This window comes from Protopterus annectens, chromosome 5.part0 (genome assembly GCF_019279795.1).
Source record: "Protopterus annectens isolate FY-2018-M chromosome 5.part0, PAN1.0, whole genome shotgun sequence".
Classification (NCBI taxonomy): Eukaryota; Metazoa; Chordata; order Ceratodontiformes; family Protopteridae; genus Protopterus; species Protopterus annectens.
Genome location: NC_056735.1, coordinates 1,615,195,430 through 1,615,221,614, shown reverse-complemented (window position 1 = coordinate 1,615,221,614; position 26,185 = coordinate 1,615,195,430). Strand labels below are relative to the sequence as shown.

The following is a 26,185-nucleotide window of genomic DNA, read 5'->3' as shown; positions in this document are numbered from 1 at the left end:
AGAATAAGACATATGTTGGAGACGCTTGATCCTCTTGGTGAGGTACTTTTGTGGTCTCTCCAGCTGTTGCAAATGCCGGGTGAGGTACATACCAAATGGGGCATTGTACTCAATCATGGGTCTAATGAGGGAGGAATATAGGGGTACAATGACATCCTTGGATCTGGATGTGAATCCCTTCATGATGAGGTGTGCAAGTTAGAATGTTTTTCTAACCACTTTGGCAACGTGGGTATCAAATGAGAGGTCGCTGTCGACTTGGGTCCCTAGGTCTCTGATTACTTTTTCAGTACTCAGTGGGTTGCTGTCTATGTGATAATTTGTGGGTAATTTGTTTTTCCCAAAGGGTATGACTATACATTTTTTGGCATTTAGTTTAAGGCTGTGCCTCCGGCACCAGTTGTCCGTTTCTGTGAGGCCTTTTTGTAGGATGTGTGTATCTGCTGGTGTATCGACTATGGCGCCTAGTTTGCAGTCATCTGCGAACTTCGTCAGCCACAGCCCTCCCGTGTTTGCTTTAACATCTGAGAAATAAATGCCGAACAAGAGGGGTCCCAGGACAGATCCCTGTGGGACACCACTTGTGACTGGCTTTGAGTCTGACATTGCTCCAGCGATTTTAACTTTATGGGTTCTGTCCTTTAGCCAGACTGCAACCCATCTAGTGACATAAGGGTTTACATTTAAGCTGTTGAGCTTATCTATGATGCCCGAGTGGGGTATTGTGTTGAAGGCCTTAGCCAAGTCCAGGTATGCTGTATGGACTGCTTTGCCCTCGTCAATGGCTCTAATGACTGTTTCGAAAAAGTCAACCAGGTTTAAAAGGCAGGATCTGCCCTTTACAAAGCCGAACTGGGTGGGGTCAAGTGTCTGTAGGTCCCCTATGTCTCTGTTTATGAGTTCCATAATGATTCTTTCCATAGCTTTGCAGACCAGGCTGATTAAGCTTATGGGGCGGTAGTTTCCAGGGTCTGTAGAGGCACCCCCCTTGTGGAGTGGGACCACTGTTGCTGTACGCCAGTGTTCAGGTACATATCCCGAAGTAAGGCTAAGGTTAAATAGCATTTTTATATGTGTGGATTTAGCTCCTCTTGGAGTTCACGTAACATGCAACCCGGGATACCGTCAGGTCCCATTGATGCTGTGTTTTTTGCTTTGTTTAGGGCGGTTCTCACTTGGACATCTGAGATGACAGGTAGATTACATTCAGCTGGGATAAGTATTTCTTCATTTGGGGGTGAAGGAGGGGAGAAATTTGCACTGAACCTGTCAGCCAGAATGTTGGCAATATCTGTGGGTTCAGTGTATTTTTTATTTTTGTGAACCAACTCTGAGCATATCTGAGGGTTTCCACCCAGGTTTCTAACATAGCTGAAGAAGGCTTTGTGGTTATCTTTAGTGTCCTTAGCGATTTTTCTCTCAAAGTTGGCCTTGGATGTTTTTATGAGAGAACGTAGTTTTCTGCTAATGTTGATCAGAGATGTCTTCCCTTCATGGGATTTTGCTCTGACGCAGTAGCTTCCTTCTTTGTTATACAATTTGTTTATGGCTGAGGTCCACCAGACAGGACGCTTACCTTTGGTGGACAGGGACTTGGATTTGTTTGGGATTGCATGATCCATGCATTCTTGGAGATGTCCCCAGAAAGCATTTGTGAAGGATTCGGCATTGTGGGATGTGGTATCCACTGGCACAGTGGGCTTAAAGGATACCATCTCAGTCTTAAGAAGAGTGAAGTCTGCTTTTGAGAAGTTTTTCACTGTGGTCTTTTGTGCTGGGGGTGGAGGTGGGATATGTATATCCAGGGTGATTAGTTTGTGGTCAGATCTCACTAGTGAGGGGTATACTTCCGGTGTGGAGCATTTTGTCCCCATGTTTGTGATGATCAGGTCTAGTATATTATCTCCCCTAGTGGGAGAGGTGACTAATTGTTCCAGTGCATTTGAATCTATGAATTCCAGGAACCTTTGGGCTAGGGTATTAGGGCTAGAATAATGTACCCAATCTATGTTTGGGTAGTTGAAGTCTCCCAGTATGATGGTATTTTGTGATACATTCATATCCTCCAATGTCTTCAGGAAGGCCGAGTGGAGTTCTTGAGATTGGGAGGGTTGTCTGTAACATGCTACCAGTTGTATAGTAGTTTTGCCTATGGTTAGTTGCACCTGTATGGTCTCTGATGCTTCATGTGTTGCTACTAACCTGGAGGTGTGGGTGTCCTTGATGAATATGGACACTCCCCTTCCTTGTGGTTCGCCCGGGTTTTGGGGCCGAAAAGCATGATACGAGGTATAGCCTGGTAACACTGGGGTGCTCTCAGGAGCCTTGAACCAGGTTTCAGTTACTGCACAGACGTCGATGTTCTCCATGCTGAGGAGTGCATCAAGTGCCTGCATCTTGAGATTTAGACTTCTGGCGTTGAGCAGCATTACCCTTAGTTTTTTTCCATTATTGTTTTCTAAGGAGGTGGGTTTGTCTTTTGAGCCTTACCTAAAAAAGGCACTATGGGGGTGGCAAGAGCCTTAGCCAATATCCGGAAGCCCAGTGGTGACAGGTGTAAGCCATCCCTTGCGAAGCAGCGTGGCTTGTCCAACATGTCATCCCAGGCAGACAGACATTGGATCCCCGTAGAATGACACCAATACTTGAGCCAATTGTTAAAGCTGATCATCTTGTCTTTGTATTGTGGTATCATTCTTGATGAGGGCAAGATGCTGCTCAGGGTCAGGGTCATACCAGCCTGGGCTACATAATCGCAGAGCTCCTCTATGTCTCTTTTCATGTAGTCCAGGGAGGTACGTCTCAGGTCATTCACACCAGCATGGACAATGATGGAATCATATTTGTACTTGCTTTGGAGTGACCTGAGTGCGTGTGTTATGTGGCGGATCCTAGCTCCCGATAGACAGCTCACAGTCACCTTCTCCTTGTTCAGCCTGCTCAGCGGGACATCAGTGTGTCTGACTATAGAGTCACCTATTACTAGTGTATCAGGCAAGGTGTTTGGCCATAAGGGCTGTGATTGGTTGACACACTGATTTATTGAAGTATGTGTTGCATGTGTTTTGTTTTGAGGTGGTGGATTTTTGGGTGTCTGCTTTGGGAGCCTCTGTTGTTTTGGTAAGTTTTTTATTAGAGCCTCCGAGTATGTCTTTGTGTTTTTATGTGTTTGGTTTGCAGTTGTGGAAGGTCTATGTGGGACTGGGATTGTTGTGTGTGTGGTTGCCATCTCCTCCTGTCTGGTCATGCCAGCCCTGAGTTGAGAGAGTTCAGCCTCCAGTTTGGCTATATAGTTGCATCTCTCACATGTATTTGTGTTTGTTGGGAGGAGGAGAGGGTTGTCTGTGTACATGAGACAATTGTAGCATTGTCTCAAGATATCCAGATTGACCAGCTGAACTGGAGACAATGCCAGTAATCTACCACTCGACATGCTAGAACAGTATAAGGGAGTGGTATACCTTTAAGGGAAGTGGATATTCACAGGGGTGGTAAGTAGATGTAGTGCTTTACTTAGTATGAGAGTGCTTACTTAGTAGAGAAGTATTGAGAACAAGTGCTAGGTTTATAATATAGTAAGTAGTCTGGTTATACTAAGAGTAGAGCTTCCTTAAGGGAAAATTTGAAGAGCAGACTTGGCGGAGCCAGAAAATGTTTAACCGGCGCTGCAAAGGCATGCAAATGCGGATTTTAAACAGTGAACTACAAAAGAGCTAGAAATGGTCCAAAACAACCAATTACTACAACTTCTTGTGCTGAGGTCACTTCCTACAGGGACAGGTAGGCTGCTCAAGGCTCCCCACGCCTACAGGTGAGCAAAGAAACTTCCTTCTATCCAAGTAAGGTAATGGACAACACAGGAACTACACCACAGCCCAGAATACAGCAATGCCTGTAAACTGGTCTAAACTAGTCGAGGAAGGCGGGAAAATAAGGATTATTTTTTTGTTTTTTTGGTAGAAACACACAGAAAATGCAGGAACAGCTCTCCGGGGTGGTCTTATGTTCTTAGCCCCTCTGAGGTACTGTCTTAGTAATGGATGTGAAAATATAGGAGGATCAGTGTTGTATTGAGCTGAAATAGCGGAGGCGTGGATCTTAATAGATGAAAAGGAAAGTCCTTTGTGCAACATCTCAGTTAAGTATTGTAGAATCTGAGGAATATTTGGGACAAGGGGATTTTGGCCTTTAGCCTGGTTCCAGGCGCAGAATCTTTTCCATTTGTCTGAATAGGCTTTCCTGGTGCTGGACCTCCTGGCCTCCAGAATGACATCCATAACAGCTTTAGAAAGAGGTGTTGACTGGGTGCTTAGGTAATTTGCCATGCAGCCAGATTTAAAGTCTTGAGCTGGCTGTGTAGAATCTGACTGTTTTGCTGAGTGAGCAGGTGAGGAATAGGAGGTAAAATCCATGGTGGGCCTTGAGCCATGTTCCTTAGTATTGGATACCAGTGTTGGTGTGGCCAGTCTGGAGCAATGAGTATCATTTGTGGCCTCTCTAATCTGGCTTTCAGCAGCACCTTTGCCAGAAGAGGCAGTGGAGGTAAGGCATACACTGCTAATGTTTTCCAACTGAATGAGAGGGCGTCCACTTTCCAAGCTAGTGTGTGGTATGTCCTTGTGCAAACTTTCCGTAGTTGGTAGTTTTGGGGGGAGGCAAACCGATCTAAGTCTGGGCTCCCCCATGTTTGAGTTATAATTGCGAATACTTGTGGATCTAGTTTCCACTCATGAGGATCTATGATGTTTCTGCTTAGATCGTCTGCCAATGTGTTTTTCTTTCCTGGCAGGAATTGTGCTTGTAGTTGAACTTGGTAGGTCAGTGCTGTGTTCCACAAGGTCATTGCTTGCCTGCATAGGGGGTAGGAATGTGTGCCCCTTTGCTTATGTACCACATCACTGTGGTGTTATCCGTCTTTATTAGGAGTTGTCCTGGATGTAGGAGGTCCTTGAAAGCTGTTAGGGCATTTTGTACAGCTAGCATCTCTTTTTGATTGATATGTAGATGCCTTTGATCTGCAGACCATTTGCCCTGAATACACTGTCCTGCCATGTGTGCTCCCCAGGCATAATCCGATGCATCTGTTGTTATAGTTTGCCTGGCTGTGGGTAAGGTAAAAGGCTGACCCTTGAGGTGACATGCCTGAGCCCACCACAGAAACTCCTGTTGAAGGCAGGGAATGAGTGGTATTATTGTTTCCAAGCTGTGGCTGTGATGAGCCCATACGCTTTTCAGGTACCATTGTAATTTCCTCACATGCAGTTTTGCATATGGTATTAAGTAGTATGCAAGATGCCATGAATCCAAAGGCCTGCAGAATTTTTCTTGCAGGGAGTTGGGTCTTTGTTGCCATCATTTTGAAGTATTGAGTCAGTTGTCCTTGCTTGTCTGGCTTGAGATAAGTCATCTAGGCCGTTGTATTTAAGCTGGCACCCAAGAATATTATGTCTTGTGAGGGCACTAGTTTTGACTTCTTTTCATTTACTGTGTACCCTAGGCAACTTAATAGGTTTTTGACAAACGCCAGATGCTTTAAAAGAATGCCCTTGCTTTCTGCTTGAATAAGGCAGTCGTCCAGGTATGGATATATTTGAATTCCTCTTTATCTGCAGTATGCAATTACTGGTGCCAGGCATTTTGTGAAGACCTTGGGCACAGTAGATAAGCCAAAGGGCAGTGCAGAGAATTGGTAATGGGTTGAACCTGCTATAAATCGGAGGTATCTTTTGCAATTTTGTCTGATAGGGACATGCAGGTATGCCTCCTTGAGGTCCAATGTTACTAGCCAAGCCTTCTTGCCCAGCAAGGGAAGAAGTTGCTGTAGTGTTAGCATCTTGAATTTGGGTATGTCCAGATATGTATTTAGAACTGAGAGGTCCAGAATGGGTCTCCAGGCTTTGTCCTTTCGGGGAACTAGAAAGAGTCTTGAGTAAAATCCTTGTCCTTGCTACTGTGTAGGAACCTGTTGAATGGCTCTCATGTCCATGAGAGCTGTAATTTGTTTTTGAGCCTCTGCCCATTGATTTGGTAGCAGGTGTGGCATTCCTTTTATCCTTGGTAAAGTGTGAAAGTGGAATCTGTATCCTTGAGATACAATATTTAGGACCCATCTGTCTTTTGTGATGATGTGCCATTTGTCTGCAAAAAGTGCTAGTTTTCCTCCCAAGGGAGCTGCCAAGAGTGATTTGCTTGGCAGTCTGAGGGGTAAGTCATTGTGTTTGTCTTCTGATAGTTTGAGACCTGTCTTCTCCTCCTTTCTGGGTTGTGGCATCCCATTGTCGAGGCTTGTAAGAGCCTTGTGACTGACCTCTGCCCCTTGGGCGTCTGTATTTGCCCCTCTGTGGTCTGTCAGAAGCTGGAAAGGACCAGTTTTTGGTTGGCCAATTTCTGCTGAAACGAGGGGGTTGAACCTGTAAAAAAGTACAGTTTTGTACCTACCATAAATGTAGATGTTCGAGGATTCCATTGCTGCAGTCCTTACTATTGGGTATAGTCCGCATCCAGTCGGCCCGAATACCAGAGTATAAGGCTGACGTCGGTCAGGGCGCATTAGACTGACGTCAGTACGTCAGGGTACTAATGCGCATGACCGGCGTCATATCCTCAGTCTTTTCTTGCCCCAGATGTCAGAAGACCCTAAAAAGACAAGGCCCAAAATACCTGCACCAAAACATGAACAATATATACAAAAATATAAGCATGTAAACTCACCTACACAACCACCCCTAAACACAGAGGGAAGGAGGGAGGGTAAATTGGACTGCAGCAATGGAATCCTCGAACATCTACATTTATGGTAGGTACAAAACTGTACTATGTTCTTCGTTTTCCATTGCTGCAGTCCTTACTATTGGGTAGAATCCCAAAGCAGAGGTAAGGGAGGCTGGCAAATCATAAAGAAGCAGGAGCTGACAACATGCCTTGCAAAACAGCTGTGGCAAAACCAGCCCTAGACTTAGAGTAGATAGGAAGGTGATAATGCTTAGAGAAAGTATGCACTGAACTCCAAGTAGCTGCTTCCAAAATATCCTTAGTTGCCACCCCCGTAGAAATGCTGTTGAAGTGGCAGTAGCCCTAGTGGAATGAGGCCTAATCCCAGCTGGAATCTCCTTGCCATGATGGGAATAACAAAATGCAATGCAAAAGCCAATCCACCTAGAAATAGTTTGTTTTGACACAGGCTTGCCCTGCGAACTCAAAGCAAAAGAAACAAACAACTGCTGAGACTGCCTAAAGTCCTTAGTCCTGCTTAAGTAATAACGCAATTGCCTGTGTACATCTAAAGTATGCAAAATCTTTTCCCCTTTATTTTGGGGGTCTGCATAAAAGGTAGGCAAATGAATAGTTTGGTTTAAAGCCACACTAGAAACCACCTTAGGCATAAAGGAAGGATTAGTACGTAATGATACCCTATCCTTATGGAAAATCAAAAAGGGCTCGACTGACATAAGGGCCTGCAACTCAGACACCCTTCTTGCAGAAGTAATAGCCAACAAAAAAGCAGTCTTCCATGACAAATATTTCAATTCAGCAGTAGCCGCAGGCTCAAAAGGTTGTAGAGTAAGTTTTTCCAACACAAAATTGAGATCCCAAGCAGGAGTAGGAGCTCTACGTGGGGGTCTTATATTCTTTGCCCCTCTAAGAAACTGCTTGAACAAAGGATGCGAAAACAATGGTGGGTCACAAGCATAGTGAGCTGAGATTGCTGCAGCATGAATCTTAATGGAAGAGAAGGACAGACCCTTGTCCAGTAACTCAGTAAGATATTGAAGAGCCATACTCAAATTAGGCTCAGAAATCTCCAAATTCTTTGCTTTACTCCAAAATAAAAATCTCTTCCATTTTTCAAGTACACTTTCCTTGTACTAGGTCTTCTAGCTTCCATAATCACATTTAAAACTTGTTGAGGAAGTTGAGACCTGCTGTGTTTCAACACAGAATATGCCAGGCTGTCAGATGAAGAGAGTGAAGCTTGACATTGAGCAGATGACCGTCCTTCTGAGATAACAGATGTGGAATCAAAGGTAAAGGCCATGGAGGCTTCTTTACCAGACTCCGTAGTAGTGGGTACCAGTGTTGCCGAGGCCAATCTGGAGCTATCAAAATCATCCTTGGCCTGTCCTGTCTGACCTTTAACAGTACCTTTGGAAGAAGAGGCAGAGGTGGAAAGGCATACACATGAAGGTTTGTCCAACTGAAAGACAGAGCATCCACTTTCCAAGCTGTGTGATGAAACCCCTTTGTGCAAAACTGTGGCAGCTGGTGGTTTAGTGGAGAAGCGAACAGATCTATGTCTGGAGTTCCCCATGACACTGTCAATTTCTGAAATACATGAAGATCCAGTTTCCACTCGTGGGGATCCATGATTTGTCTGATTAACACATCTGCTAAGGAGTTCTGTGCTCCTGGCAGAAACCTTGCCTGAAGAGTTAGGTGCAAGCGTAGCGCAGTCTCCCATAAAATCATTGCTTGCCTGCATAGAGGATAAGAATGTGTTCCCCTTGTTTGTTGATGTACCACATGACAGTTGTGTTGTCTGTTAGAATCAACACCTGCCCTGGAAGAAGTAACTCCTTGAAAGCCAGTAATGCGAACTGGACTGCTAACATCTCCTTCATGTTGATATGTAGATGCTGTAGTCTGGCAGGCCACTTGTCTTGTATCCACTTTCCATTTAGATGAGCTCCCCAAGCAATGTCCGAGGCATCTGTCGTTAAAATCTGACTCGCCTCTGGCCGGGTCACAGAGAGTCCCTTGTTTAGGTGACATTCCTGAGCCCACCACAAAAATTCTCTTTGAAGGCAAGGTATTATTTGAATGACAGTGTCTAAATCCTGGCAGTGCTGTGACCATACATTTTTGAGATACCATTGTAACTTCCTCATATGCAGTTTGGCATTGGGAAGCACCAGAATACAAGATGCCATGAACCCTAATGCTTGAAGGACTGTCTTTGCAGTCAGCACGGACTGATGAGATAGTTGATGGATTCTTTTGTTTGTCCGGGGTTAAAAAGGCCATCTGGGCTGCTGTATTCAGTCTCACACCCAGAAAGCACATGTCTTGAGAGGGTACTAGACTGGACTTTATTTCGTTCACAGAATACCCTAGGCATCTTAGCACTGCTATAACATATTCCAGATGCTGTAGAAGGTCTTCCTTTTCTTGAGCCAGAATCAGGCAGTCGTCTAAATAAGGATAGATTTGAATCCCTTGTAGCCTGAAGTAAGCTATCACTGGAGCCAGAACCTTTGTGAATACTCTGGGCGCAGTAGATAAGCCAAAGGGCAATGCAGAGAACTGATAATGAGAATCTCCAGCTCGAAACCGCAGATACTTCCTGTAACTTAGCCTGATAGGCACATGAAGGTAAGCTGCCTTGAGATCTAAAGTTACCATCCAGTGATCTTTGCCCAGCAGGGGTAAAAGCTGTTGTAACGTCAACATCTTGAACTTGGGAATGTCCAGATAAGTGTTGAGGAGAGATAAATCCAAAATCGGTCTCCACGTGTTCCCCTTCTTTGGTACTAGGAACATGCGAGAATAAAATCCTAGGCCCCTTTCTGATACAGGGACTGGCTGAATGGCCCCCATTTGGAGTAACTGAGAAACTTGCTTGTGAGCCTCTTTTCTTTGTGGAGGAGGAACGTCTGGCATTCCTTTGAAAGGGGGCATTGTATGGAAATAAAATCTGTAACCGTGGTGAATGATGTCCAACACCCATCTGTCTTGGGTAATTAAATCCCAATTTTCCTTGAAAAGAGACAGTCGTCCTCCCAAAGGAGCTGCCAGACGAGAATCCACTGGCAGCTGAAAAGGCAGGTCAGTGGGTCTGTTTACGAAAGGACTGACCCCTGCCCTCACCAGAAGTCTGAGCAGGTGAACTCCCTGTTCTAGGCCTAAAAAAACCTTGAGCCCTGCCCCTACCACGTCTAGACCTACCCCTAGACTGGGAAACATAAGCAGGATATGTCCACCCCTTAGCAGGCCAATTTCTACTAAACTTCGGTGGCTGTACCTGCAAAAAATCTTTAACAGTTTGCATAGACTTAGCTTTGTCCTCCATTTTCTTTAAAACTGCTTCCACAGGTGAACCAAACAACACATCAGACTGTAAAGGAGCATCCAAAATCCGTGTCTTAACATGCTCAGCCAAATTTTGATCCCTCAACCAGGCATGCCTGCGAAGAACAGAACTAGTGGCAGCCACCCTCGAGGAGGCCTGCACAGCATCAAAACCACATTGCAAAGAATGCTTGCCCACTTGTTCAGACACATAAACTAAATCCAGCAATTCTTTACAATCAATACCTTCCGCCAAAGCATCCACCTTAGATTTCAATTGTGAAAGGAGATAATTTTGATATTTCAGCATGTGAAACTGACAATTCAACGCTCTCATGGCTAGAGTGGAAGAAGTATACACTTTCTTACCCCACCTATCCAACGCCCTTGCCTCTTTGTCAGTGGGAACAGGAGTTTTAACCACAGAGGCCTTAACACCTTTAGGCCCCTGAGAAACAGTTTCTGGGTCTGCCCTAGGACTCTTAAACAAATACTTATGAGCTTCGGGCACCCTATAGTACCTATCAGGTTTAACAGGAGCAGGAGGCAAAGAATCAGGGTTCAGGGAAGCCTCTGCAAAAACATCTTCCACCACATTTAACACAGGAGGTATAGCTAAGGGCCTATGCTGGGTAAAAACAAGAAATCCCTAAGCCTCTTCCTGGAATCAGAGTAATCCTGGCCTTCCCATTTAAAGTGCTCCCTCATCGAATGCAGAGTCTCTGAAAATGAAAAATCCTCAGGAGGAGAAGCCGAAGGAGTGGCATCATCCACATCAGAATCAGAATAATGAGGATACTCCTGCAAATCTTCCGCAGAAGACTCAGAAGCCCCTGAACCCTGTTCAAAACTGTCAAACTCTGGTCCACCCTAGGCCTCTTATCAGGAGGGCCCATAGAACCTCTAATCATAGTAATCAAATCTTCTGCCATTTTAAGCATATGTTTCTTAGGTACAGAACCCGAAATGCTAGGAGAAGCCCCTACTGAAGCTGAACTTGGCCTACCTCTAAAAGAAGTTTTGGCAACAGAAGGAGAGGCTCTAACTACTTTGGGAAGAGAGGGAAGAATAGTTACCTGAGAAGCCCCCTCAGCCTGGCCTGCCTCCTGAGAGGGTACATCCTGTAACAGTAAAGTTTCTGCCTGAGACTCCATAGAAACTCCTGGCAAAACCTCTGGCTCCACTGAGCCTCCTAAAGAACCGACGGCCGGGACTGCCGGTTCATCAACCCTAGGCTTCGCTGTTTTGTCCTTGCGCTTTGTGGACGAAGCGGGCGTCGGAGAATCCGACGGCATTTTATAATTGCAACGCTTCCCAAACACTAATCTGGCACAGTCTAACCTCCTCTTAATAGTGCGTTTGTTAAACCTAGCACAAGAGCGGCAACCAACAACGTCGTGCTCAGGCCCTAAACAAGGTATACACAATGTATGGTAATCCCTATGAGGTATTTGTTTCCCACAAGAAATACAGTTATTCACTTTTTCTGACATCCGGTTAAATACTGAGGCAAGAAAAAACCAAAATGTTCCCCAACGGGGTACTTAGCCAACTCTGATTCGGTCTGAAACTCCGGTTTCGGAAATATTTCAGAACGCCAACCTGCACTCGCAAAACTGCTTCTGCATCGGACCACGCGGCAAAAAAGACTGAGGATATGACGCCGGTCATGCGCATTAGTACCCTGACGTACTGACGTCAGTCTAATGCGCCCTGACCGACGTCAGCCTTATACTCTGGTATTCGGGCCGACTGGATGCGGACTATACCCAATAGTAAGGACTGCAGCAATGGAAAACGAAGAACATCTCCTTGACCGTCTGCATAGATTTTGCCTTATCCTCCATTTTCTTTAAAACCTCTTCTGCTTTTACACCAAATAAAACATCCTGCTGTAAAGGTGTATCCAATAACTTTGCTTTAACATGATCAGGTAAAGTTTGTTCTTTTAACCAAGCATGCCTACGTATGACAGACCCTGTCACTGCTGCTCTACAAGAAGCTTCCAATGAATCAAATCCACATTGCAAAGTACGTTTTCCCACTTGTTCAGCTGCATGCAACAAATCTTGCATTTCCTTGTAATCAGGCTGCTCTGTATGTGTGATCATTTTTTGTTTTAATTGAGACATCAAATATTGTTGATATTTCAGCATGTGAAACTGGCAATTTAAGGCCCTCATAGCTAGAGTAGCTGAGGTATATATTTTCTTTCCCCATCTGTCTAGTGCTCTAGAATCCCTTTCAGATGGCACAGGATTTTTAGCAATAGAGGCCTTAACCCCTTTGGGACCCTGGGGAATGGTTTCTGGGTCAGCAACAGGGCTTTTATATATGAATTTGTGTGATTCAGAGACTCTGTAGTATCTGTCTGGTTTGGCTGGTGCAGGAGGTAGTGAATCTGGGTTAAGGCTAGATTCTGAATAAACATCATCCACAATGTCTAACACGGGTGGAATAGCAAGTGGTCTGTGCTGGGGTAATAAAAGGAACTCTCGGAGCCTTTTCTTAGAATCAGAGTAATCCTGGCCTTCCCAGTGGAAATGTTTCCTCATGGTATGTAAAGTTTCCCCAAAAGAGTAGTCTTCCGGGGGAGATGCTGAAGGAATAGACTCTTCAGCATCAGAGTCTTCATAAGGGGGAAAAAGAGTATTCCTGTTCCTCAGAAGAATCTGAGGAAATTGAAACCTGGTCAGAGGAAGCATAATCCTCCTCTTGTCTTGGCCTTTTATCAGGAGGGGGATGGGAACCCCTGATTAGGGTAATTAAGTCTTCAGCCATCTTAAGCATCTGTTTCTTAGGCATGTGGCCTTGTACTGGAGACTGCTATACAGTCTTCTTTGCTTTTAAAGGAGTTTTCAGCTTTGCATAGGATTTCATAGCGAGTGTAGTTGGTCTGAAGACACCTTCTGCAACTCAAGGAGTTTCAACTGCAGCGGAATCTCCTTCAGCCATGGAGTCGGAAGGGCCTAAAGATAAAGGCTGTGGAGGCCTAGCAATCTCCGCTTGGGAATCGGATGTTGCCTTGGGTTCTAAATCAGCAGTCGTCAGGGGCTGCGTAGGTGCCTCACTGAAAACCTGGGAACCAGCGACTGGCCTAGCAGAGGCCTCGGAGTCTGGTTTGGGTCTCGGCTGCCTGTCCTTATCTTTGCGTTTTTTATGCATTCCAGTTGTCGGTTGCTCCGATGGCATGGTATAATTAAATTTCCTACCAAAATATTGTTGGGCGAAATCAAACCGACGTTTAATAGTTTGTTTGTTATACCTAGCACAAAACCGACAACCTGTGATGTCATGGTCTGGGCCTAGGCAAGGAATACAATAAGAATAAAAGTCCTTATGAAGTATTTGCTTCCCATAACAAATGCAATTGTTAACTTTTCTGACATCGGACTGAGGCAAGAAAAGGGGGTACTTAGCTTTATTGAAGACTTCGGTCTGAAATTCGATTTGAAAATCTCAAGAGACGGCCGACCGGCACTTGCGAACTGCTTCTGCTTTAGGCACTGCGCGGCAAGAAAGACTGAAGAAAATGGCGTTGGATGCCTCTTACATACCCCTGACGCACTGACATCAGGGAAGAAGCGACAGCAACCGACGCCGGACCAAGACTTTGGAACTCTGGCCAACTGCGGGACCGCCTGATGGCAGGATAACCAAAGTGTGATGACTGCAGCAGTGTAACACGAACATCACTAACGGTACATTCATAAATACAGTTATGCCAACACAAAATGCTCAATATATACAATGGAGTTATAGCAAAAGCTCATTATTGAGTTACTGCAAAGTTTCAGGTTTGCATTTGCATTAGGCTTAGATCTTAACATGTTTTTTTAAACATGCACAAAATTTAGGATAAAACAAAGGGTTTTTAAGATTGGAAGGAATTCATTACCAGAGTTTTGGGCACAGTAATGGGAATACATGGTCTGATGTACGCAGCCTTGGCTGCAGGATTTGCAGTAGAAGGACTGTATGATTATGGTTTCAGAAGTTGCAGAAGAACGTTTCTTATTACTTTAGAAATTAAATGGGAGACTATTCATGAAAAAATGTACACAATTGAGAACCTAGGCACAAATCAGATCTGTTTTACTAGAAGCAATTCAAGGCTGCAGTGTTTTTTAGATGCAGCAGAAGCAAGTGGAAGACTGTATTCCTGTTGTGGGAGCTGAGTACCTTTAGCTATGACTAAACTGGTGAAGTGGCAGAGAAATCTGGAGATTTTTAGCACACAAAGGAAGCTGGAGATAACTTTTTTATGTGCTCTGTAAAGGCGCACAGTGAAATTGAGTGACGGTTCAGGCTGTACACCCAGTCACTTTAAGGGAGGGACATTTTCCAGAGAAGTATTGTTGTGATCATGGAGTATGAGGGAATTTTGCATTCTAATGAGATTTTGTTTTGTCTGGAACAGTACGGCTTATGTTTCTGCAAAGCTGAATATAAGGCCTTTACTTCTGATCCACTGATAAGAAAGTGGAAGTTTGGGATGAGCCTGAAAATGGTCAGTACGTGTGCAACTCTGGTAAACAAACATAAAGAATAAATAAAGTCTACTTGAAAGTCAGTGTAAAGAACTGAAGGAATGATCAGAATGGTACAGGATCAATTTTATTAGAAAACAGTAATAGGGGGAATTCACGTAGGTCAACAGGAAATTTGTTGCTGTAAATGTAAAACAGTAGGAGAGTGAAAATAGATCCTTATGGCAAACATTTCTGCGAAGAAGGGAAAGTGTTAGGAACTACTAGACTTGATGTTAACAGTGAGGTTACTATTAAGACAGCTGCAGAAACAGAGGAGGGTATCCTGTCAGCTGAAATAGCTCAGTTGGGAAAGCATTAGACTGAAGATATAAAGGTCCCTGGTTCAGTCCTGGGTTTCAGCACATTATCTTTTTGGACAGCACCATGGTGCAGCGCTATCATTGTCACCTCACAGCAAGAGGTTCTCTGGTTTGATTCTCAGCTGGGGTGCCCTCTGTGTGGAGTCTGCATATCCTCCCTGCATTCATGTGGGTTTCCTCCGGGTGATCCAGTTTCCTCCCAAAATTCAAAGACATGCATTTGGAGCGTTTCCCCAGAGCCTCCACTGAAAATTGGCATCATTCCAAGTTGGACTTTCCTGGTAAACAAATGTTAAATAAATAAATTAAACAAGTACAGATGTGTTAAGTTGAATTTACTACAAACAGTCGACATTTGAATGACAGCTTAGACTACTGCAGCAGTGATCAGAGTTATATCCTGCCAAGCATATAGCAGCCACCCAGTTTCTAAAGCTTCTACACACCTAAACAGCTCAAGCTGAGCTGACTAAAAGAGAAGTCTGGGCATGAAGCCCTTCAGAGCTTTCCTGCCAGGAAACAGAGGGAGGCTGACCCTTGAAAGGACAATGCTAGGAATAAAATGTCCACACCCTGACATAAAAACACACCAAAAGCAAAAGGGATGGAGGAAGGAATCGACTACTGCAGCAGTGATCATTCGAACATCTATTGTTATGGTAAGTTACACAATTGTATTAGGTTCTTCATACTGACCACTACTGGAATAGAGTTGACATGGTGAAATTAACAAAATGTAATAGCCTTAGACAACCATTTGGAAATGGTCTGTTTTGACACAGGTTGTTCCTTCTTCTTACCTTCATAAGAAATGAATTGATCCAAATATCTGAAAAAAAATATTTCTGTTAAGATAATACCAGAGTTGTCTGAGAACATCTAGGTATGGAGTATCCTTTCTCCATCATTTTTACATTCAGGAAAGAAAACAGGAAGATGGATAGTTTAGCTTAAAGAAAACATGGATATCACTTTAGGCATAAAAGAATAATTAGCTCTCTCTAACTCTGTCCTTATGGAAAATGAGGTAGGGATGACTTACCATAAGAGCTTACAACTCAGATACCCTTTTTTGCAGAGGTCAGAGCAATCAGTAACATTGTTTTCCGTGTTAAGAACCTCAAGTTGGCCAGATTAGTTGATTCAAATGAAGCAAGTATTAGCTTTTCTACCACAAAATTAATATTCTAATGAGGAGTTCACAGGTTTATTGGAGGCCTCTTATGCAAAACCCCTTTCAAGAACATTTTGATATAAAACTGCCTTGAAAGAGGAAGATCCATGGGCAGACATAATGAAATAGCCAATAAATTAACCTTGACAGAGGAATAAGAAAGGCAATAGGATGGGAATGCACATAAATATTGTAAAACCAGAGGACAACTAACCCTGAATAGTTGCTGGTTATGTTGTTGGCACCAACTAGAAAACCTTTTCCATTCACTAATATAGGATTTTCTAGAAGCAGGTTTCCTTGCCTCCATTAGTAACCTGCTGCATGTGCTCAGAAAACAGGTTTCTAAAAGGACTTAAGATCCATCATCCAGGCAATCAAGTGAAGATGACTGATGTCAGGGTGTATCAAACACCTCTGTTCTTGTGTGAGTAGAGCCATTCTGTGAGGAAGCTTGTGGTAATTGCCTCTGGCCATTTCCAAAAAAAAGGGAAACCACATATGCCTGCACCAGAAGGGAGTCACCACAATGTTCCTGGGCGATTCCTTCTAAATCTTCATAAGTACCCTGGATATTACTAGAAAGGGTGGAAAGGTATATAGAACATTCCTGTCCAAAGAAAAGGTATCCATCTTCCAGGCATTCTTGCATTGAGTCCTGGAACAGAATTTTGCCAGTCGATTGCTCAGTGAGGAGGCAAAGAGGTCTAACTTGAGGACCCCCCCCACAAATGTATCAAACCTTGGAAGACCTGATCTAGTTTTCATTTGTGAGGATCTGTCCTAGTCCTGCCCAGCTTGTCTGCCTCACAGTTTTGCTCCGATAGAATGTAGGATGCCTGCAAAGTGAAATTGTGCTATGAAACTACATCCCAAGCTGACAGCTAGTCTGCAAAGGGGATACAACCCAGTTCCCCTTGCTTAATGATGTACCACATGATTGTGTTATTGCCTGTAACCACGTGAAGAGGTCCTGGGACAAAAAATGGCTCAGAGTGCCTTGATCAGGGCAAGCATCTCCTTGATATTTAAGTGCTTGCATCTGTCCTTGTTCCACACCCCCTGTACTTTTGTCCCTCCAGAAAGTGCTATCCAAGCAAAGTCTGAAGTATCTGTGGTGACTGACTGCTTTGGGGAAGGGAGGGAGGAGAGACCTGCATTGAAGGATTTCTGTTGTCTTCATCAAAAAAGACATATTTTTCTGACAAAACCAGTACTGGGATCTAAAAAGACACAGGGTGTTGGTGCTGGGACCACAGTGATATTAGATACCAGTCTACCTTTCTCACGTAGAGTCTTGTCAGGGGTATCATGAGAATCATAGATGCCAAGAGACCAAAAATCCTGAAGATATTCCCTCAAGTAACCAAAGTCTGAAAAAAAAAACTTTAAAAATGTACATGAAGATTAAGTTTTTCCTGTGGAAGAAAAGCTCTTTGAAAAAAGGTGTCTAGCTGACATCCCAGGAACACAACCCTGTGCGAGGAAGTGAATAAACGCCTTTGAATGTTCTCTTGGAATTACGTCTTGTGCAAAAGATCTCTAACCCAAGAGAGAGATTCCTGACATTTTGAAAATATTCCGCAAATAAAGTAATCTAAATATGGAAAAAAGTGGATAACCTGTAGCCTGCAATGAGCTATAACTAGAGCTAGACACTCTGTGAACATTCTTGGTGCAATGCATGGTCCAAAGGGTAAGGCAGAGAGCCAATAATATGACCCAGACACAAAGAAACTTAAAAACTATTTGAAGCCTGTATGAATATGGATGTGATAAGGATCTTTTAAGTCTTGTGTTACTAGGAAACTTGAAGGAGAAAGATGATGTAACAGGTTGTGAAGTGACATCATTTTGAATTTGGGCACTATCACAAATGGTTTTAAAAAAGAAAGATACAGAACTGGTTTCCAACCATTTCTTTTTTTTTTGGCACTAGGAAAGTACAGTTTTGTACCTACCATAAATGTAGATGTTCAAGTGTTCACACTGCTGCAGTCATTACACTTGGGTTATCCCGCCGTCATGCGGTCCCGCAGACGGCCAGAGTTCCAAAGTCTTGGTCTGGCATTGGTTGCTGTGTCTTCTTCCTTGACGTCAGTGCGCCAGGGGTATAGAAGGTGCATCAGACGCCATTTTCTTCAGTTTTTCTTGCCCCAGATGTCAGGTGCCCCCAAGAAGGTAGGCAATACATATTGCTAATCAAAAATATACCATAAAAACAATACCTTCAGTTACCAGCAAATACACCCCAAAGGTTGTATAGGATAGAAAGGTATAGATAAGTCCAGCTAGTTCAGAGGGGATGTTGGGAGGGTAACATGGACTGCAGCAGTGTGAACACTTGAACATCTACATTTATGGTAGGTACAAAACTGTACTATGTTCATCGTGTTACACTGCTGCAGTTATTACACTTGGGTAGAATCCCAAAGCTGAGGTTGAGTGGCTGGTCTATAAAGAGTTAGGATTGGCTATGAGGCCCTGCAGAACTACAGTGGCAAATCCTGCTCAGGATTTAGAGTAAAGAGGCAGGTGGTAATGCTTGGTAAAGGTGTGCACTGAACTCAAAGTTGCAGCCTCCAAAATTTCCTTGGTAGGTACTCCTCTGAGAAAGGCTGTTGAAGTGGCTGTTGCCCTGGTGGAATGTGGCCTAATGTTATTTGGGTTTGATTTTCCATGCTGTGTGTAGCAGTAACGAATACAGTGTCCTATCCATTTGGAAATAGTCTGCTTTGAGATGGCCTTGCCCTGTGATCCTGCAGCATATGCTACAAACAGTTGCTCAGTTTTCCCGAAAGCTTTTGTTTTGTCCAAGCAGAAGCATAGCTGCCTGTGTATGTCCAAAGAGTGCAGAAGTTTGTCCCCTTTATTCTGGGGGTTTGGATAGAAAGTTTGTAAATGGATGCTTTGGTTAAGAGCCACACTAGATGCCACCTTTGGCATGTAGGTAGGGTTTGTCCTTAAATAAACCCTGTCCTGATGAAATATTATAAAAGGTTCCACTGCCATTAATGCCTGTAGCTCTGAGACTCTTCATGCTGAAGTTACTGCCAGGAAAAGAGCTGTTTTCCATGACAAAAATTTTAGATCGGCTGTATTGGTTGGCTCAAAAGGTGGCAAGATCAGTTTTTCCAAAACAAAATTAAGGTCCCACGTTGGTGTTGGTGCTCTCCGGGGCAGTCTTATGTTTTTAGCCCCTCTGAGGTACTGCTTTAGCAAGGGATGAGAGAATAAAGGAGGATCCGTGTTGTAATGAGCTGAAATGGCAGAGGCGTGGATCTTAATTGATGAAAAGGATAGGCCTTTGTCCAGCATCTCAGTTAAGTATTGTAAAATCTGAGGAATGTTTGGGACAAGAGGGTGAGGGCTTTAAGACTGGTTCCAGGCACAGAATCACTTCCATTTTTCTGAGTAAGATTTCCTGGTGCTAGGCCTCCTGGCCTCCAAAATGACATCCATAACAGCTTTAGAGACAGGTGTTGCCTGTTTGACTAATGAATCTGCCATGCAGCCAGGTTTAGGGTTTTGAGCTGACCGTGCAGGATCTGATTGTTTTGTTGAGTCAGAAGGTGTGAAATTTGAGGCAAAATCCATGGTGGGCCTTGAGCTAAGTTCTTTAAGATTGGGTACCAGTGCTGGCGTGGCCAGTTCGGAGCAATCAGGATCATCTGTGGTTTTTCTTGTCTGGCTTTTAGGAGTACCTTTGAAAGGAGAGGCAGTGGTGGGAAGGCATAAACTTTTAGGCTTTTCCAGCTGAACGAAAGAGCATCCACTTTCCATGCTTGTGTGTGGTAAGTCCTTGTGCAGAAGTTTTGTAGTTGGCAATTCAGTGGGGAGGCAAAAATATCTATGTCTGGGCACCCCCATTTTTGCGTTACCATGCTGAAGATTTGTGGGTTCAATTTTCATTCGTGATGGTCCATGATATTTCTGCCGAGATCGTCCGCCAGAGTATTTTTCTTTCCTGGCAGGAATTGTGCTTGCAGATGAACTTGATAAGTTAGAGCTGTGTTTCACAAGGTCATGGCTTGCCTGCATATGAGATAAGAATGAGTGCCCTCTTGCTTGTTTATGTACCACATTACTGTGGTGTTGTCTGTCTTTAATAATAATTGTCCTGGATGCAGAAGGTTCTTGAAAGCTGTTAGGGCACTTTTAACAGCCAACATCTCTTTTTGATTGATGTGAAGATGCATTTGGTCTGTGGTCCACTTGCCCTGAATACATTTTCCTGCCATGTGTGCTCCCCAGGCATAATCCGAAGCATCTGTTAGAGTCTGCCTGGTTGTGGGTAGAGTGAAAGTCTGACCCTTGTTGAAGTGACATGCCTGTGCCCACCATCAAAACTCCTGTTGTAGGCAGGGAATTATTGGTATTACTGCGGTGGTGGTGCTGCTGTAGCGTTGTCACCTCACAGTTCGACATCGCCCGTTCGATTCTTAGTTTGAGCGTCTTCTGTGTGGCGGCATGCGTGAATGGGCGTTCCTTCGTTGAAGGTTGTGCGTTAGGCCTGGCAAGCCAGCACGTAGAAATCTACTGCCAATCATTAGCGGACCGGAGTTCTGCTGTGGCGACCCCTAACCGGGAAAAGCCGGAGGACACAAACAAACTGTTTCTAAACTGTGAGACTGTTGAGTCCAAACACTTTTTAGGTAACATTGTAATTTCCTCATATGCAGTCTGGCATATGGAATTAGTAGTATGCAGGATGCCATGAATCCCAGGGGCTGCAGAATTTTTCTTGCAGGGAGATGGGACTTTTTTGCCAGTAATTGAAAATATGAAGTCAGTTGTCCTTGTTTGTCTGGCGTGAGATAAGCCATCTGGGCCGTTGTATCCAAGCTGGCACCTAGGAATATTATCTGTTGTGAGGGCACTAGTTTTGACTTCTTTTCGTTTACTGTGTACCCTAGAGAAATTAGCAGCCTTTTTACAAACGCCAGATGTTTTAGAAGAATGTCCTTTTTCTCTGCTTGAATGAGACAGTCGTCCAGGTATGGATATATTTGAATTCCTTTTTGTCTGCAAAATGCAATTACTGGTGCCATGCACTTTGTAAAGACCCTGGGTGCAGTACATAAGCCAAAGGGCAGTGCAGAGAATTGGTAGTGCATTGTACCCGCTTTGAATCTGAGGTATCTTCTGCAATCTTGTCTGATAGGGACATGCAGGTATGCCTCTTTGAGGTCCAGAGTAACAAGCCAAGCCTTCTTGCCCAGCATGGGAAGAAGCTGCTGTAGTGTCAACATTATGAATTTCGGTACATCCAGGTAAGTATTTAGAGTTGAAAGGTCCAGTATGGGTCTCCAGGCTTTGTCCTTTCTGGGGTCCAGGAAGAGTCTTGAGTAAAATCCTTGTCCTTGTTCCTGCTGTGGTACTTTTTGAATAGCTCTCATGTCCATGAGGGCTGAAATTTGTTTTTGAGCCTCTGCCCATTGATTTTGTGGCAGGTTTGGCATTCCCTTTAGCCTTGGTAAAATGTGAAAGCGGAAGCTGTATCCTTGAGACACAATATTCAGAACTCATTTGTCCTGGGTGATTGTTTGCCGATTTTGAGAAAAAAGTGCTACTTTCCCCCCTAAGGGGGCTGCCAAAAGGGAAATGCTTGGCATACGAAGGGGGAAGTCATTGGGACTGTTTCCTGTAAGGTTGAGACTTGTCCTCACCTCCTTTTTGGGTTGAGGTACCCCCACTGTCGTTGTCTGTAAGAGCCTTGGGGTTGAGATCTGCCTCTTGGGCGTCTGTATCTGTCTCTCTGTGGCCTGTCTGACACTGGAAAGGACCAATTCTTTGTAGGCCAATTTCTGCTAAATCGGGGTGGCTGTACCTGTAAGAAATCCTGGACTGTTTGCATAGATTTATTTTTATCCTCCATTTTCTTTAACACCTCTTCTGCCTTAACACCAAACAAGGTATCATGCTGTAAAGGAGCATCCAGTAATTTTGCCTTAACATGGTCAGGTAAGCTCTGTTCTTTTAACCAAACATGTCTTCGAATCACAGAACCTGTAAATGCAGATCTACAAGAGGCCTCTAAAGAATCAAAACCACACTGCAGAGTATGTTTTCCCACCTGTTCAACTGCATGCAATAAATCCTGCATTTCTTTTAGTCAGGAGCTTCTGAGCTTGTAAGCATTTTCTGTTTTAACTGAGCCATTAAATATTGCTGGTACTTAAGCATGTGAAAGTGGCAATTTAAAGCCCTTACTGCTAAAGTTGCAGAAGTGTAAACTTTCTTCTCCCATCTATCCAATGCTCTAGAATCTCTGTCAGAGGGGACTGGATTTTTTGCAATGGAAGCCTTAACCCCTTTGGGACCCTGGGAAATGGTTTCTGGGTCAGCAGAAGGGTTTTTATAAAGAAACTTGTGAGAGTCAGGGACTCTATAATACCTATCTGGCTTGGCTGGAGCAGGGGGCAAAGAATCAGGAGATAAGCTGGATTCAGAGAACACATCATCCACAATATCTAACACAGGCGGAATAGCAAAGGGCCTGTGCTGAGGCAAGAAAAGGAAGTCCCTGAGCCTTTTCTTGGATTCTGAATAATCCTGACTTTCCCAATGGAAATGCTGCCTCGTGGTATGTAAAGTTTCCCCAAAAGAGTAATCCTCAGGAGGAGAGGCTGAAGGGATAGATTCTTCAGCATCAGAGTCCTCATGGGGGGGGGGGGGGGGGTAGAGAGTATCCCTGGGCTGAAGAGGAATCAGAGGAAATGGAAACCTGATCAGAGGAATCAGTCTGTATCCTGTCTAGGCCTTTTGTCAGGAGGGGGATGGGAACCCCTGATTAGAGTAATGAGGTCTTCGGCCATTTTAAGCATCTGTTTTTTAGGCATGGAGGACTGTCCTGGAGAATGCTGTACTTGCTTCTTTGTCTTTAATGGTGTTTTTGTCTTGGCTGTTAATTTAATGGTAAGTTGTGAAGGTCTGAAAACACCCTCAGAAGCCGATGCCTGCTCAGCAGCTCCAGACCCATCTGAGGGATTAGTTTCCATAGGCCCAATACCTTGAGTTTCCAGAAGCCTAGTTGTCTCCACGTGGGAGTCGGAGACGGCCTGTGGTTCTGAGGTAGCGGGTATCAGGGGCTGCGAAAGCGCCTCACTGAGAACCGGCGACTGGCCTAGAAGAGGTTTCGTCATCGGTTTTGGACCTCGGATGCTTGTCTTTATCCTTGTCTTTGCGTTTTTTATGAACTGCGTCGTCGGTTGTTCCGACGGCATTGTATAATTGAACCTTCAGCCAAAGTAGTGCAAAGCAAAATCAAAACGTCGTTTTATAGTGCGTTTGTTAAATCTAGCACAAAACCGACAACTAGTGACGTCGTGATCAGGGCCTAGACATGGAATACAACAAGAGTGGAAGTCCTTATGAGGTATTTGCTTCCCACAAGAAATACAATTATTAACTTTTTCTGACATCGGTCTGAGGCAAGAAAAAAAAGTTTCCCCAATGGGGTACTTAGCTTTATTGAAGACTTCGGATCTGAAATTCGACTTCGAAAATCTCAGGAGTCGGCCGATCTGCACTTGCGAACTGCTTTTGCTTCGGGCACTGCGTGGCAAGAAAGACTGAAGAAAATGGCATCGGATGCATCTTGTATACCCCTGGCTCACTGACGTCAGGGAAGAAGTGACAGCAACCGACGCCGGACCAAGACTTTGGAACTCTGGCCGACTGCAGGACCGCCGGACAGCGGGATAACCCAAGTGTAATGACTGCAGCAGTGTAACATGATGAACATCATCCTTCAATAAAACCCCTACTCCACCTGAGGATGAGGAGGAACTGGTTCTATCACTCCTTGGTACAGCATGTGATGAAGAACAAGCAAAAACAAAAGCTTCTGATCTGCAGGATAAGGACTGACCCCCTGGAAAGTAGGAATTACCTCCCACTGCCATCTGTAATCCTGAGGAATGATTTTCACAACCCATTTGTCTAAACAACCTGCTGCCAAAGAGAAAAATAGAGATTCAGACTTTCAGGAAGAGAAATGGAGCCAGGGTGGGAGGGGTTCACAAGGCCTCTTGAATACTTGGTTTTGGGAGGTTTGTGACTTCTTTTTGGACCCCCCCTAGCCACTTCTTACAATCTGGAAAGAAGGGCTGAAAAATCTTAGATTCCCAGGATTGGCTTGTCCCTTTCATCACACTTTTCGATCACCTCGGCAGCAGAGGGGCCAAACAAAAAAAATCTGTTTTGGAGAGAGATTTAAAGTCTCTTTTCTACATCTTATGTGAAGTTCTGAGAATGCAATCAAGCAAATCTTCTTATAACAGTACCAGTGGCCATAGCCCTGGAAGAAGTATCAACAGAGTCATACACATACTCCAAACAATAAGTAGTGACCTGTGTAACTGAAGAAATCAAGTTATTTAAAGCAGATTTTTCCTCACAAGAAGAAACTGTACATGAAACACAATTGGTCAGAACAAACTTTAATAATTCTGAAAATCAAAGTTGCAGAGGTACGCAGTCTTTCCATACCCATCAATAATATTCTCATCCTTATTAGAGAAGGATTGGAATTAACTAAATATTTAGCAGCAGTGAGGTCAACTAAGGCTATAGCTGCTGGGTTAGGTCTACAATAGTATATAGGTAATCTCTCTCTAACATATAAAGCTATGTCAAACCCAGAGCTGTTGGACATGCTACACCTACAGAAATCCCAATCCCTTCAAGCTACACAGTCTAGGGACCAAAACCTTGTCACCACAATAAACAGGACATGCTGGATGGACAGATTCCTGTCCCAGAGACTTCCCATACTCTGGAACAGGCTACCCATATATGTCAAGCAAAGTTCTTCATTAACACTCTTCAAGAAAATCTCGATGAGTGGATGGGAAATAGGAAATACACCCCAGGGATCACTTCTGTCTCTCTGCTCGACAGTGGCACAGGAAAATAACTTTCTTGGGTGGCGTAAGCCAGGGAAACTTGTTGGCTAGGCTTATGTAGGCTCTCGGGCCGATAGCCTAGTACCTACCTATGAACTTTTACATATCGTACCTGCATTTTTAGGGACAGATGGCAGACTATCAGGAAAAATGCAGGCAGTATATGACACACATCCTCTAAAGCAGACAGGACAAGAGGAATTGGTGTAGATTCTGGAAAATCTTTCTGTAACAACTCATAGTATTTTCTGAGGGACTGAGAAACCTCACTGTTTTCCCACTGAAAACATTGGGACAATCTAGTGACAGTCTCACAGAGAGAGAAAACCCCAAAAGGAGAACTAGAAACTGAGTTCCCCTTGGAGTCTGTAACAGAAATCTGAGGACAAAACCCTAAATTTATCCCTGCACCTTCCTGTTCAGATTCAGAGTCTTGAATCTCTTCAGGAAAAGAGGAATCTTTCATTATTTTACTGCAGACTCATTTATGAGAAGGATCAATAGCCTAAATTAAACTTTGAGCCAGTCCCAGTAAACTACTCCTGTCCAAAGAAGTTTGAGGAGGAGCAGATTCACGGTTGACTTTCTCCTTCTTTTTGACAGAAAGAATGGGGCCAACTGTGTTACTAATGGTAGCTGCTGCTTCCCCAGGGATGGGCACGGCATTCCAACACAACAGGTACACCTGCCCCCGAGACTGAAAAGAGTGGCTCTACCTTGCCACTAAGGGGCCTCCAACAGCTGGAGAGGACATCTGTACGTTGGAGGCTGACTAAAACCGCTTAAATAAATTTCTACAATTGTTCGTACTTGCTGTCTGCATTGATCTCCTACCTGTATTTCTTTATTACTAGTTTGTTTAGCCTGTTCGTGGTGCTTAGCTGGAGAGGACATGGCAAACCTCCAGTGCATGTTGGCTGTAGGTGCTATGCCAGAGGGATCTTAGAAAAGAGATGAGTGGTCTAAGGTACAACGAATGGATAAAGCAGAGTTATCCACCTGCGGCTGAGGCAAATTATTAGCCTGCTGTGGTGGCAAAGGCTATTTGCTTACTTTTTCTTTTTGTGGCTGGAAGACCGACCAGGGTTCTGGCAATCTCATGGTCAAGCCAAAAATGGTGCCGCTTTCCTTGGGAAGAAAAGCAACATATGCCACTAAAGCTATCAGACCACAAAAGTTACTTTT

The 26,185-nt window shown here is 44.1% G+C and overlaps 1 protein-coding gene and 1 non-coding gene across 4 annotated transcripts in view; one reads left to right on the top strand and one right to left on the bottom strand.

The window, feature by feature from the left end:
- Positions 1–26,185, bottom strand: part of TBC1D23 (TBC1 domain family member 23) — a 1,834,851-nt gene that overhangs the window by 1,704,596 nt on the left and 104,070 nt on the right. The gene's annotated exons all lie outside the window — the stretch shown is intronic.
- Positions 14,887–14,959, top strand: TRNAF-GAA. Its single transcript has one exon. It is a non-coding gene; the product is annotated as a tRNA-Phe (tRNA).